We start from the raw sequence: 12,409 nt of genomic DNA, 5'->3' as shown, positions 1-12,409 counted from the left end.
GTTTATCAACTCTTTAATACTCTCCATTCCTAAGGGACTGAGAGAATAAGCAGATGGTCTGCAAAGCAAAACTGCAGCATTTGAGGCTTGATGGGAGATGTGCATTTTGGCCAAGAGACATGTACATGCTATTAATTTCCTCTAACAATGAAGACACGCATCCATCACTCAATGAAAGGGCTGCAAACCAGCTGTTCCTAGACATCACATGCCTATCCTAGGATGGGTTTTGTCATGCAATTGAAACTGCTGTAGAACAACATAGGAACAGTCATCACCTGGATAACAATGAGCAAAATGGAAGCTTGACAGGTCATTCAAATACAAAGGATAGGCCTGTTTCTGTTGCAGGATGGAGGCAAGTTCAAATTAGAAAAGGTGTGGCAGAGACTGATATCTGTAAAGGCCTTTTGCCTGAGTCTATTTAAGAAGAACAAAATCTTAAAGCCACCCACATGTGTCATGGAGGAGCTGCTTTTTCAAAGTCTGCTAAAAGGGGGCTGGCCCTGCTAACAGACAAGGAGATGGTCTCAATGCACTAATGGTTCTTTCCATCCAAATTTCCTGTGTGTGTCACAGCTGCTGATCTGTGCAGCTGTCTCTGGTGGTTTAGGTTGTTTTTTTTTTTTTTTGCCTACCCCATCTCATCTTTATAGACAGTTTATCACTTTATGCTGTATATCAGGGAAGTGAAGAGTAAGAAATACTATTCTGATTCCTGCAACATATTGATCATGAAAACCTCAATGGCCAAGTATCTGTCCTGTTTGTTGGTGATTAATAGTAAATACCAACACACTCTTACTCAGACAAAACTTTACCCATGGGCTTTAGATTTTCCTTTGTTTTCTCTTTGTTCTCCAGGCTTATGCAGTCAGGGATTTATCCCTTGCCAAAGTCTTTAGAAGGTCCCACTCTGCTGAACTCCAATATGCACTTCTCTCCCCCCTATAGAGATGAGTTACAGAGAATTCATAACAGGGTAAAATAGTTTCCCTACTTATTTGTGGGGTTCAACAAATTTCAATTCATGTGGAGTGATGTGACTATGTAGTAATGGAACTTTAGAGGGGCTGCTGCCAGCAACACATATATATCTGGGTGCAATACAGATTGTCCCCTGGGACTGGGGGGACACTGGTTTTAGTCATGGGTGCCTTCCGGCAGACTGGAGCAGGTGTTATCACCCTCCGATTCCTTCAGCTTTCTCTCACCTCATTCAGTAGTTGTTAGTCAAATTCACTTCTTATCACCCAGAGGTAAAGACAACACCTTGGGACAAAACAAACAACTACTGATCAAAAGCCCCTCTTGAGCTCTCCAAAGCTCACATACTGTGGCAGGGAGTAGATTGGCACTGGTTTGTGAGAGTATTGCTCCATGATAGTCCATGCGCTGCCCACCCATCTTATGTTTATGTCATCCTCCTTTTCCTGTTCCATTCTTTGGGCACATAGACCCCAGTTGCTGAGTGTTGCTTCAGTGTAAAATAACACGTGGTGCTTGTGGTGTGGGAAGGAAGCTGGCTGTGAGAGATAAAGGTCTGAGGTTATGAGCAGACCGGCTGTTATGCTCCTGGGGCTTTGCTGCTCTTTGTATAACCTTAGTGTGGCTGAGTGATACAAATCAGCACTACCTTTTTTGATAAAATCCATCTACCAGAGGCAAGCAGCAGCCATACCTCCACATCTTTTTGTAGTTTATTACAGTCCTGGTGTTCCAAAGGGTCTGGATGGGTCAAAGGTTAGTTTTCCCCTATATCACTGGAAGACAGCGACCAAGTTTGGTTGGGGCTCAGAGACTTAGGAAATAAACTGAAGGAAAAAAATGTATCAGGGAACTTGCAAGAAACAAAAGCCTTCAGGGAAATTCCAAGATTGCCAAAGTAAAGAATAGTTGCTGAGAATATTTGTGCAAAAGCACCATCTTGGTCCTTCCCAAAAGGATTAGTACAACTCACTTTGAAAGAGAAAGAAAGAATCAAGAAAGCAAGAAACATTTCACCCAGCTGTCCCTCTCTGCAAAGCCCCACTGCTCTACTTCACCCAAAGCAGCAAGCAGAAATGCAAAATCATGCCATTTGTGATCTACAGAAACAAAGCTCAGTGTTTGCATGGGTGGGGGAGAGAGACTGTCAAGCTTATCATCAACTAGAAAAAATGCCAAATAAAAATGCTTTGGTTGCTCTTTAAAACCTTTTTCTTTTTAATTATTTTTTCTCTTTGTACAAACTTTAATGATTTTTGTTCACAGGAAATACAAATCCTAAATGAAGCTTCATTGCACATAACAATAGAGATTGAGCCATAGTTTTGAAGACTAGAGAACAAAAGTAATGGTTCTGGAAGGTGATGAACCAAAATCCATCTTTAACTCTTCAGTGGAAAATAATAATTAAAATTAAGTCAGGAAGCATGGAAATAACCATAGAATATCTGATTTGATCTCCTCCAAGTGTTTCTTAGCCTACCTTAGGAAAAGTCTTCTTCCTGATTTTCTGAAGTTCTATGCAGTAAAGAAAAACCTTACAGTCCTGAGTGCTACAGAATAAGCAAGGGTGGGTTTACCAGGCAGGTCTATGGCAGCTGTGGTCCCTTCTTTTGCAATGTCCAGAGCAGAACAGACATTGTCCTTAGGCAACCTTGTCCAACCATTCTGTCATCTGATTCAGACTCAAGCTGTCTGCTCAAAGGGAAAAAGTAATGTGGGCATCTGCATAACTGAAACCTGAGGCAAGCAGAATGTTAAATAAGTCTAGAACTGCTAGAAATTTTCACAAAGAAGGGAAACAAAAATATTCTTTTTCTCTGAGGTCAGCTCTGTCCTGTACATCACTCTAGCTGTGTCACATAATCCTGACATGAGGAAGTTACTCCAGCTAAGAAAATTTGGTGGACCCAGCATGGAATTGGCATGTAGAAACCCTGTAATTGAAAACACAGAGTTTGAATATTTTGGATACTGATTTTGTTAAAGCTAATAAAGTACATCTGATACTACAAAATTCTTTGTGGATCATATCCAGCTCTGAAGATTATATTATTTATTGGTAAAATGTCGAGTAGTCTAAATGTTCCAACAGGAACAGGTGAAATCAATAGAGCTAAGGAACTGGGAAAATCAAGTCTGAAGTGTGTAAGAGAAGAACAAACTGTCTGCCTTTCACACTGTAGAAACTGTAAGTAGTGAAATTAAACAAAATTATGCTTCAATTGATGTGATAAAAATATGCTTTGATTTAAGGTTGAATTGATAAATTGATGGACTAAAATATATGTTATGCTGAAAGTGATGAAATTGTGTTTTGAGTTTTCAGCCTTCCTTTTGTTTTTCTCTTTCTCCATGTTCCAACTATTTTTTTGGTCTTTCAGTTTTGTCAATGAATACAAACAAGCAAACAATGGAATAACCAAAGAAATCTGAAACATATTTCGCAAAAGGAGATCTGAAGAGTTCTAGCTTAGCAAAATTAGGTAATGAGGAGTTAAAAGAAGTTGCTGACTGGTGAAAATACAGTAAAGATACCAAAAAAACAGAGTAAAAACCTTGCCAGTGAATTTAAGAGAACAAATGAAGGGACAGGATGAAGTGTGCAGGGTGACTTTTAAATAAAAACCCAGAAGGGTTTGAAGTAAGAAATGTGTGTTAGCAGAGAGCTACTGGAGAAACGGTACTTCCTCTTCCTCTCAGTGAGGTCCATAAATCAAAGCATTTATGGGCTTTACTTAAGGCAACAGCTGGATAGCAACAGCTGAAAGGAAAACCAGAGGAGCCAGCTCAGAGACTGCCCAGGCAGAGCCATAGGCAGGAGCGATAGCAGCATCTTGCAACTTTGAAAAAGTTCTCTCTTAAAAAGACAGTAGGAAGTAATTGATTGAAATCCCATCAAATGTAACTAGTGTAGCCTCCTGTAGGACAGATTTTGTTCTCCAAATCACTTATCATGTCCATATTTTAAAGACTACTTTTCATATTCCAGTCTGCACCCACATGATGCAGTTTAACACAATATATATAACACAAATTTTTGTTCACAGAGGATGTCTTTCCTGGCTTTTGACTTGCAAAGGGCGATGTCAAATCCTATAAAATCAATGCTTTCCCCAATGAGAGACATGGAAAAAGTCTGAAGGCAGGAGTCTGACAGTTTGCAAAGCACTTAAAACTCACTAGTCCTGAACACTTTCTGGGTTTATTTGCATAAAATGCACCACTTTCCTTCTATTTTTTGCCTCACATATCAGATTATTTTCATACTGCATATTAGACCACTAATAAGGCACAAATTTCAGAGAGCATGATCTAGTCTAATAAGCACACAGAGTTTAGGACTGAAACCCCCTGGTTTCCCATATCATCTTCATTAGCTTTATGTTTTAGTGCAATGACAATTAATAATATGTGTCATTTTTCCACCCAGACTTAAATTTCTATCTGCAGAAGTTTGGACAGCTCATAAGGAAAAAATAAATCTCAATAAATGCTAAACACAAAACAATCTTGGACAAATCATCAGAACTTCAGAAAGAAGCTGAAACCCAATAGTGAGTTGTAGTGAAAGTTGAATAAAATAAATTAGGAGGAACTGCTGGAATAGTTTTTTTCTAAATGTTTGGTTTCCATGTGGAAATCCAGTATGTATTTTCACAGTAAAAGACATTATAAGAATCTCTTCCTTGCTCAGAATAGGCTACTTTTCATCTTTATATGGCTAGGAATTCCAGAATTCCAACCTTAAGGACATGCATAATATTCCCAATGCTGACCTCAAATTTTAGTGAGCCAGTGAGTTTTGTTTTGTTTTGTTTTTTAGTATGAATACACACTGATAAGACATATCTTGAAGTTTAAGTATATACTGATTTGATCCCCCCCCCCAAAAAAAATTGCAACACTCTCCATGCAAAATCTACAAGTGTTTGAACTAGGACATTGTAATAGAAACAAACAGGATCAATCTTACATTTTGCTTAGCCTGATACCTAAAGAAATGGTAACTATCATAATTTTCAGGAGAAAATACTCGACCAGCATGGCAGAATTCTGTCCAGTAAACATCAAGATTTTAATAACATCTTTAGAAGTTTGAAAACAGCCAACAGACAGAATAACTAGCAGGAAGAGAGATATTTAGATCAAAATGAGAAGAATATGGATACGCTAATTTTGGAAATATTCATGTTACTATTCTCTGAGCACATTTGAAATGAAAATTTATTTCATGGCAAGAAAAAACCCATGGTTGTGATCTTTAGAAAAATTCCAAAGTGTGTGTTGTTAAGAGAGTTAATGCAATGAGGGAAGTTACAAGACAAACTGACGTTGCCTGCTGAATGACTGTGCAAAACAAAAGCAATCTGTATAGAATGAGTTCCTTCAGAAGGAAGTATAATGAAGTTTTTGTCTCAGATTGGTGTTTTTAAAATTAACCTGTGCTGGAAGTGTTACAAATTCCATTCCAGAGCAATCTGGAGAAAAGAAATCTGGATGAAGCCTCTCCATAGTAAAGCAGGAGGTAAAATATTCAATTTAATTTCAGTAGAGCTGCATTTCCATTTGTTCTAGATTAAGTTCAATTTCAGAGAAAGAAGAGACTTAGGAGCTAGTGACAAAGACAGAGAGCATTCACCCATTCTGAATAAGATACTTTTCTAAAATCCACATCTAGGCAAGCTCACTTGAAGATTCTACATAGAACTTTTGCTGCTTTATTAAAACCAAGCCACCTTCCTGGGGATATTTGTTTAATGTTCTGAACACATTCTCTTCAATTCTACATTTAGTGTCTGTATAGGACTTTCATCACTCTTGCAATAGAGCTCTTAATGTTCTTCAACTCCCAATAATGATGAAGACTAGATTCAAGAATCTGTTTTTCTCAGTATGGTTGAAGTTAAAGGAATAATTGGCTTTTCCTGGCTGAATTAAAAAAAACCCAAACAAATAAAAACAAACAAACCCCACACACAACAACAATGAAAAAAACAAAAACAAAACAAAAAAGGAAAGAAAAGCTAGGTAATTCAAAATTCAATTGCACTCTAAATATTGACCAAAAAAATTCACAGAATTTAACAAGAATTTAGAAATAGTTTGGATTCGTGACCAGATTCTCAAATCTGCATTTATTGGACAACTGAAACATCTAAGAGAAATAACATGCCTGGATCTAGTCTAAATAGCTAACATCAAATTCCACTCTTGACCCCTTCCTGCCTTCCTATTATTGGACTTCTTTTGAAGCAACTTCTCTAATTAAGAAATCCTGCTTTTTTAATGTCTGATCCTGTACTAAAATTTTACTTGCCCATCATCCAGCATATAAACTTGCATTTTCCCCCTTTGGCTTTGCAGAATAAATTTTCAAGATTATTTTAGTACTCAAAAATAACAAAAAAGGCTCTCAAACTTAAAATATTTTTGCATGTTGTATATCTTTTGTCTCTTTTGTTTGTTGTAGAATGTCCTATTCTTCTCTTTCAGCCTTTCCTAGTTCTACTCCATACCCCACAGCACATCCAAGGAATTGTTTCCTACTTGAGAGCACTCTGTCCTGCACCTCCTTTCATAAGCAAAAAGCACCTCTATTCTCTAAAAACTTATGGCACACTCTGTTCTCTGCAACCATGGGTGTGAGAAATAATCTTACTTTTTTAGTATGAAAAACATCCAAATCACAAGATATACTGATAAATTTCTCCTCTAAAAACACCCGTTTCTTCCATGTTGCCAAGGAAATGAGTACACAGTTAATCACGACCAACAACACACAGTCCTCTCCACCTTCTCTATTTCGGTCTTTCAGTCTGTCAGCCCTTCAGACAAGAAGCTTCTTACTGCATTTTTGTACAGATTTGGGGGATGAAACAAAATAATTAAGAAAAAGCCTTTGCGTTCAGCGTAAGAACAACATACAAAAGGGGATCTACACTTAGAGACACAGGACATGTTGGTGACTGAGTTAGGCTGTGGGCCTGAGAAACTGGAGCCAGGAATTGCACAGGCACCCGAAGGTCAGCAGATTTCTCATCTCTTTCTCAGTGTACCCTGCAGCCTTCTGTTAGCATTTTGCAATAGGTTCAGCAGCTAAGTTTTTGGGGTGGGTGTAAGAGTGCACCGCTTCCTGTGGTGTTCTGCTTCCTGTTTTCTCAAGCCGATGGAGACGAGCTGGCGGGGCTGCTGATTTTGAAACAGGGGCAGATGCATGATTGTCTTGTGAGAGCACAGAATGAATCATCATCCCATTCTTATAGAAAAATCCCAAATCTTTCCAGAGTTGGAACTCTAACTCTGTGGCTTTGGGCTACCTGCTCTTTCATTGAGAAGAGGGTGGAAAATGCCCAGAACACCAAAGAGTCAAAAATCAAGAGCCTAACCACAATAGATCATGAGATTAATTTAAAAATCATATAACTTTTGGAATATATTTTCTCTGTCCACTGAATTCCCATTTCTAAGCTACACCATATTCTCTGCAATAAAAGCAAGAAATATTTTCTTTTTTAGTATGAAAAACATGAAGTATCATGAGACTTTTAATAAAACCACAAGTCAGTAGCCATAGATGGACAAAAAGGTTACTCAAACACAGAAGTGCTTTTATGCAGGCTTTGATAAACATTCAAACAAAATGAATATTCAAACCATTGAAGGGTTCAAGGGTACATTAAATCAGTTTATTAGTAAAAGAAGAGAAATCTTTGGTAAAAGACAGGAAAGGAAGGGAAAATAAATTGACAAAAGAAAAATCTTATTCTGTAAGATAAAAGATGCAGAATAAATGTATCCTGGTGCAATTTTACCTGGTTATTATTACCAAAACCTTAGTATCAACATGAGATCCCCCAAAACTGTTAACAAATAACTATAATATAACCAGGATTGAAGAAGATGCTTCCCTGAGTAGGACACATTCTCAAAATTGAAATGAATATTTGAAGAACCTGCTTGCAAGAGCGAACACCACCACTCAAAGGAAAAAAAAAAAAAAAACCAACCAAAAAGGCAGTCAAATTAATACTGTACTTAGAGCTTCAGACTCATATCACCCCCTAGATTGTCTAGAAATTTTGAGGCTAACACCTGTTAGCTAATATATGCTAATAAATATGCTTGAGAAATCTTGTATAGACAAGGCAGCATGCATTTCATCATGCACTAAGTTTACATATTTAAATATAGGCTTTCCTATATGCTTTGTAATCCATCATAGCGCTAAAATCTTTCTGGCAAACTGATTTTTTCTTAATCTGTTTCAGTTCATATCTAAGCTCCCCAGCATTCTCCAGACTGTTTAATGACTAAAGGCTTAATACATTGCTCTTGTCATCAGTTCCATGCCCAAAAGCAGCCCAGGTCTACATTTTGGAAACAAGATCTATGCAAAATGGAAAGAAGAAGACAGTGAGAAAATAAGAGCATAAAAGATCTCTCTTAAGGCTGAAGGGAGTAATGATAAAAGGAGGGACTGGGGGGGAACCCTCATGGTGAGATATGTGTGGTCACTCTTGATATTTGGAGCCAGCCCAGAAAGGAACAGAGACTACTATTTAAACCAAGTGGCTCTGTTATTTCTGATCTGTATTTCCTTGATCTCACTGTAAGGCTCATGCCTCAAAGTATATTCGACCCAACTAACTGTCAAATGTTTACTTTGGTCTAGATGCATTTAACATACTCAAGAATGCTTTTATATTCCATTACCTGTATGCTCATACCTCTGGTTTTGACCATCTATTTGAACCTCATGCAACTTTGTCTAAAGTGCTTGAATATATTTGCATATAATTTTCCACTTCCTGGACCCTCATACTCTCCTATTCTTGCCTGGTCCCTTCCAATCTTAGACGGTGTTTTACATAAATATTTTATATGGGTGAATATCCCTTTGCTTTCTGAATTCTTGTCATGGGCCTGCCCTGAGTTTTCACGGAGAAGTGAATATGAAAGAGCTTGAGTTCCTCTCCTCACACTGCATTTGTTTCACTTTCTCCTCTTTTCACTCACTGATTTCATCTGAATCTTTCTCTGAGCTCAAGTGTAGGATTTCTGAGTTGCCGGTTCATAGGCATGCTGGGGTCCATGCAAGCAATGAGGACACCCCATTAGATATCCTCCTGATCTGTGTCAGTGGCTCTACCTTCAAGCATTCCTTCCTTTAATTACATTTTTTTTCCTGAAAATCTCATCAAGGTTGCTTAGTGGTATCTACACAGGGTTTTGCATATAAAACTCTAGAACAAGAAAGAGCACTTCCCAGTTTCCATACCATATGACTGAGCAAAATATTTCTGAGAATCAGTCTATGGTGCACTACAAGATAATTTATTTATTTTTCCTTCCTGGCTCTAAAAGCAGAATGACTGCAGTCATCAATCGCACAGAGCTCTGACAGTTTGGCATGCAGGTCAGTCTGCAGCAATATGGGGCTAGCATGGTTATTGTAATTATTTATAACCTCAGCTGAGGGGTTTGCAAACTGGAGAAGCAGCGTAGAGAGGTGCAGACAGGTCTTGGAACATAATAGGAAATGTTATGCTAAAAGACATGGATGGTGTAAAAAAACCAAATGTGGATGGTGGTAAAAAAAGAGAAACTCTAGAGTTATGTCATCTGTGGAAATATGAGTGTCCATCAGTTTGGATGACATGATTAGTAATACTAACTTTCCAAAAATGTCCTATTTTCTGGAACTGCACTAATACAGAGGATCAAATCCCATCCCTTTGCAATTACTAATGTACTACAGAGGCTCCAAAACCTGTCTGAGATCTCCACAGAGCTGTGTGCTGAACCTGCCCAGCCCTTTGAAAGCACATGCTGTGAGTGGCAGGGCCCATGCTGAAAGGCAGGCTGCAGTCTGCAAATTGGCTGCCCAGGGCTGCTGCGAGTCCGTGGCTAACCAGCAAGTCAACTGTCAGGCTGCTGCGTGGGGGTGGGGGCATTGCAGTCATATTATGAAAGTTGTTTATCCACTGATTATCAGCAGCAAGGACATACATGAAATAACAGCAGGTTTTTACAGAAAGAGCCTCTAAATTGCATTATGGTAAGAGTGGCAGTGCACTTGCCCCTGGTGTGTGCTCCACAGAAACCCCTGAGTAGGTTAACTAAAAACAATCGCACTCTCCTTGCAAGGCTTGATAAACACAGACTGATCAGCACCAACTGAAACAGCAGTAGCAAAGTTTGGAATGTGGGAATTCTAGGGCAATAGTGCAGTGCTGGACACTCCAGAACCAAACTCTTTCCCATACAGGTAATCATCAGCAGAGTACAGGCACTGCCGCTCTGCAGTCCTGTCCTTTCACAGAACACTTTAGGGGTTCAGCAGGCACAAGCACAAATGCAAGCTTGAACTTACAGCTACCAGTTAGATAAGTCTTAAGTTTGTTAAAGAGGGAAAATGTGGTGACAGCATTTTCCAGAATTTAAAAGATTTGTGTCATTGCATAAAAGAACATATTTGTGAGAAGTTGCAGGGCTGGGCTGAATGATAACTCAAAAATAAGTAATTAGGAATGCAGGGCCCAATACTCATTTTCCCAGTAACCTCTCTTGTCTGCTCAGGACCAAGGCTATGTGTGTATATCGAATCTACAAGATTTTAAATTTGGATAAAATGGTTTGGAATATGAAGAACAAGATCTGTTCTCGTGTAAGAGGCCCATAAAATACTACTACTTCAAAAAGAAAAGTTCTTCGTCTTGTTTTCACTCCTGCTTTTTGGGTTCCTTTCCTCATCAAACTGGGAAAACATGTAATATTCTCTCATCATTAAAATAAGAAACTATAAAAAAAATCTTCTTGGCCTGGATCAAACTTCTTTGACTCCCTTCTATATATGAACCTAAGCAAGTGTTGGAGACAGATACAACCAAAGCCAATTCAAACTATGAAAGGAGTAGCAAAGCTTAGCAAAAAAATGTTACTGGTATGTTTTCTGATTTTTTTTCTGAATATTTTTTATGTAATTTGAAGAAACTGGACCTATGGGGAAAATTACTAAAAAAATACTTCGCATTTCCAGTCCAGTCAACTAAAATAAACATGGTCCCCTGAAACATATGCAGAAAATCTAGAGATAATTAATCTAGTGATTTATCACTATCCAGAGAAGTTCTGTTGTAAGAAACAATATTCCTCATCTGTGCAAGGCTGGTGAGCATAGAATACATTTGTAGTAAACATGCATGTGTGAAAAGCCTTAGTTTTTTTGTCCTATAATTGGTACTAAACAATTGGAACTGAACTGTGTGTCCTTTATCCTTATATAGCTGGAAGAAAAATAAAGAAAACCAGTACCTTTTCTTTATAGTCATATGTTCCAACATCTCATTGGTACAAGGCACATAACAAATGTGAAGGAAGAAAGAGGCTTGGGGAGCCATCCACACAAAACCAGAACCCACAGGCATACATAATCACGTTAAAACTATTTCAGATGTTTTGTTCATACTGTTGCCAAGTGGATTCCCTAACGACAAATTAGCAATTTCTGACTGCTAGGATGATGAGCACTCCACTACAGATTCTAGAAGATATCTCCTGCAAAATCTAGCATTTAATCTGTCAGTCAAAGCTCAAAGTAATGTAATGTAAATGTAATTCATCTAAGACAGGCTGAGAAAACAGTTTTTGCCTCAGTGGAGTGTGCTAAAATGCTAAAAAAAGAGGAAGGTCCTGCTGGATGACAGGATTTGTGAGAAAATGTTCAAGGATTGAGACTGTCACAAAGCATGTCTTCCCTGAATAAAATATTACTGTGCAGAAATCTTCAAATGATGCCTGGGGGAGGTCTGTGACATACAGTGGCACGGCCATGTCCGTGGCTGAGCTGAAGTTTCATTTTAGTGCCTTTGTGCCCAGCTGTACCTGTTTGTCTGGAGGATCTTGAAGATGCTGCTGCACTCTGGGGTCTGACTGTGGGCCCTCTAAACTATGTGGTCTTATTCTGAAAATAGAAGGCCCTTGTTATGTAAGGTGAGTGTTTAGTATCCTAACACTTAGGAATTAAGTTTTGGGGTAAATCCCTGTAAATTCCCTGACATTTAAATTATCCGCTATTTTAGTTACTCTTTTATGAGGCCTCATTGTCACAAGATGACACTATAAGGAGGATCTCTCAGGGGAAATTATGTTTGGACAACTTGCCTTTTCTAGAGTGACAGCAACAAGACCAATTTTTTATGAAAAAGTAGTAAATAAATAGACTATCACAGATTTGACAAATTCTACTTATCAGATTTCCAAATTGGAAGTGGTTCTCTATAGGAAAATAAACACCAATCAGGTTTAATAAAAATGTAATGCCTTTTAAACTTAGAACTACAGGCTAAGATATTTAGTTTCAAAAGTTAAGTCTTGATTGTTTAAGGACTAAAGAATAAAGATTTTGAAAATTAATTTG

Source organism: Agelaius tricolor, unplaced genomic scaffold, assembly GCF_023055355.1.
Source record: "Agelaius tricolor isolate 1412-34295 unplaced genomic scaffold, bAgeTri1.0.p SCAF_5, whole genome shotgun sequence".
NCBI classification, from domain to species: Eukaryota; Metazoa; Chordata; class Aves; order Passeriformes; family Icteridae; genus Agelaius; species Agelaius tricolor.
This window is presented reverse-complemented; position numbering follows the sequence as displayed.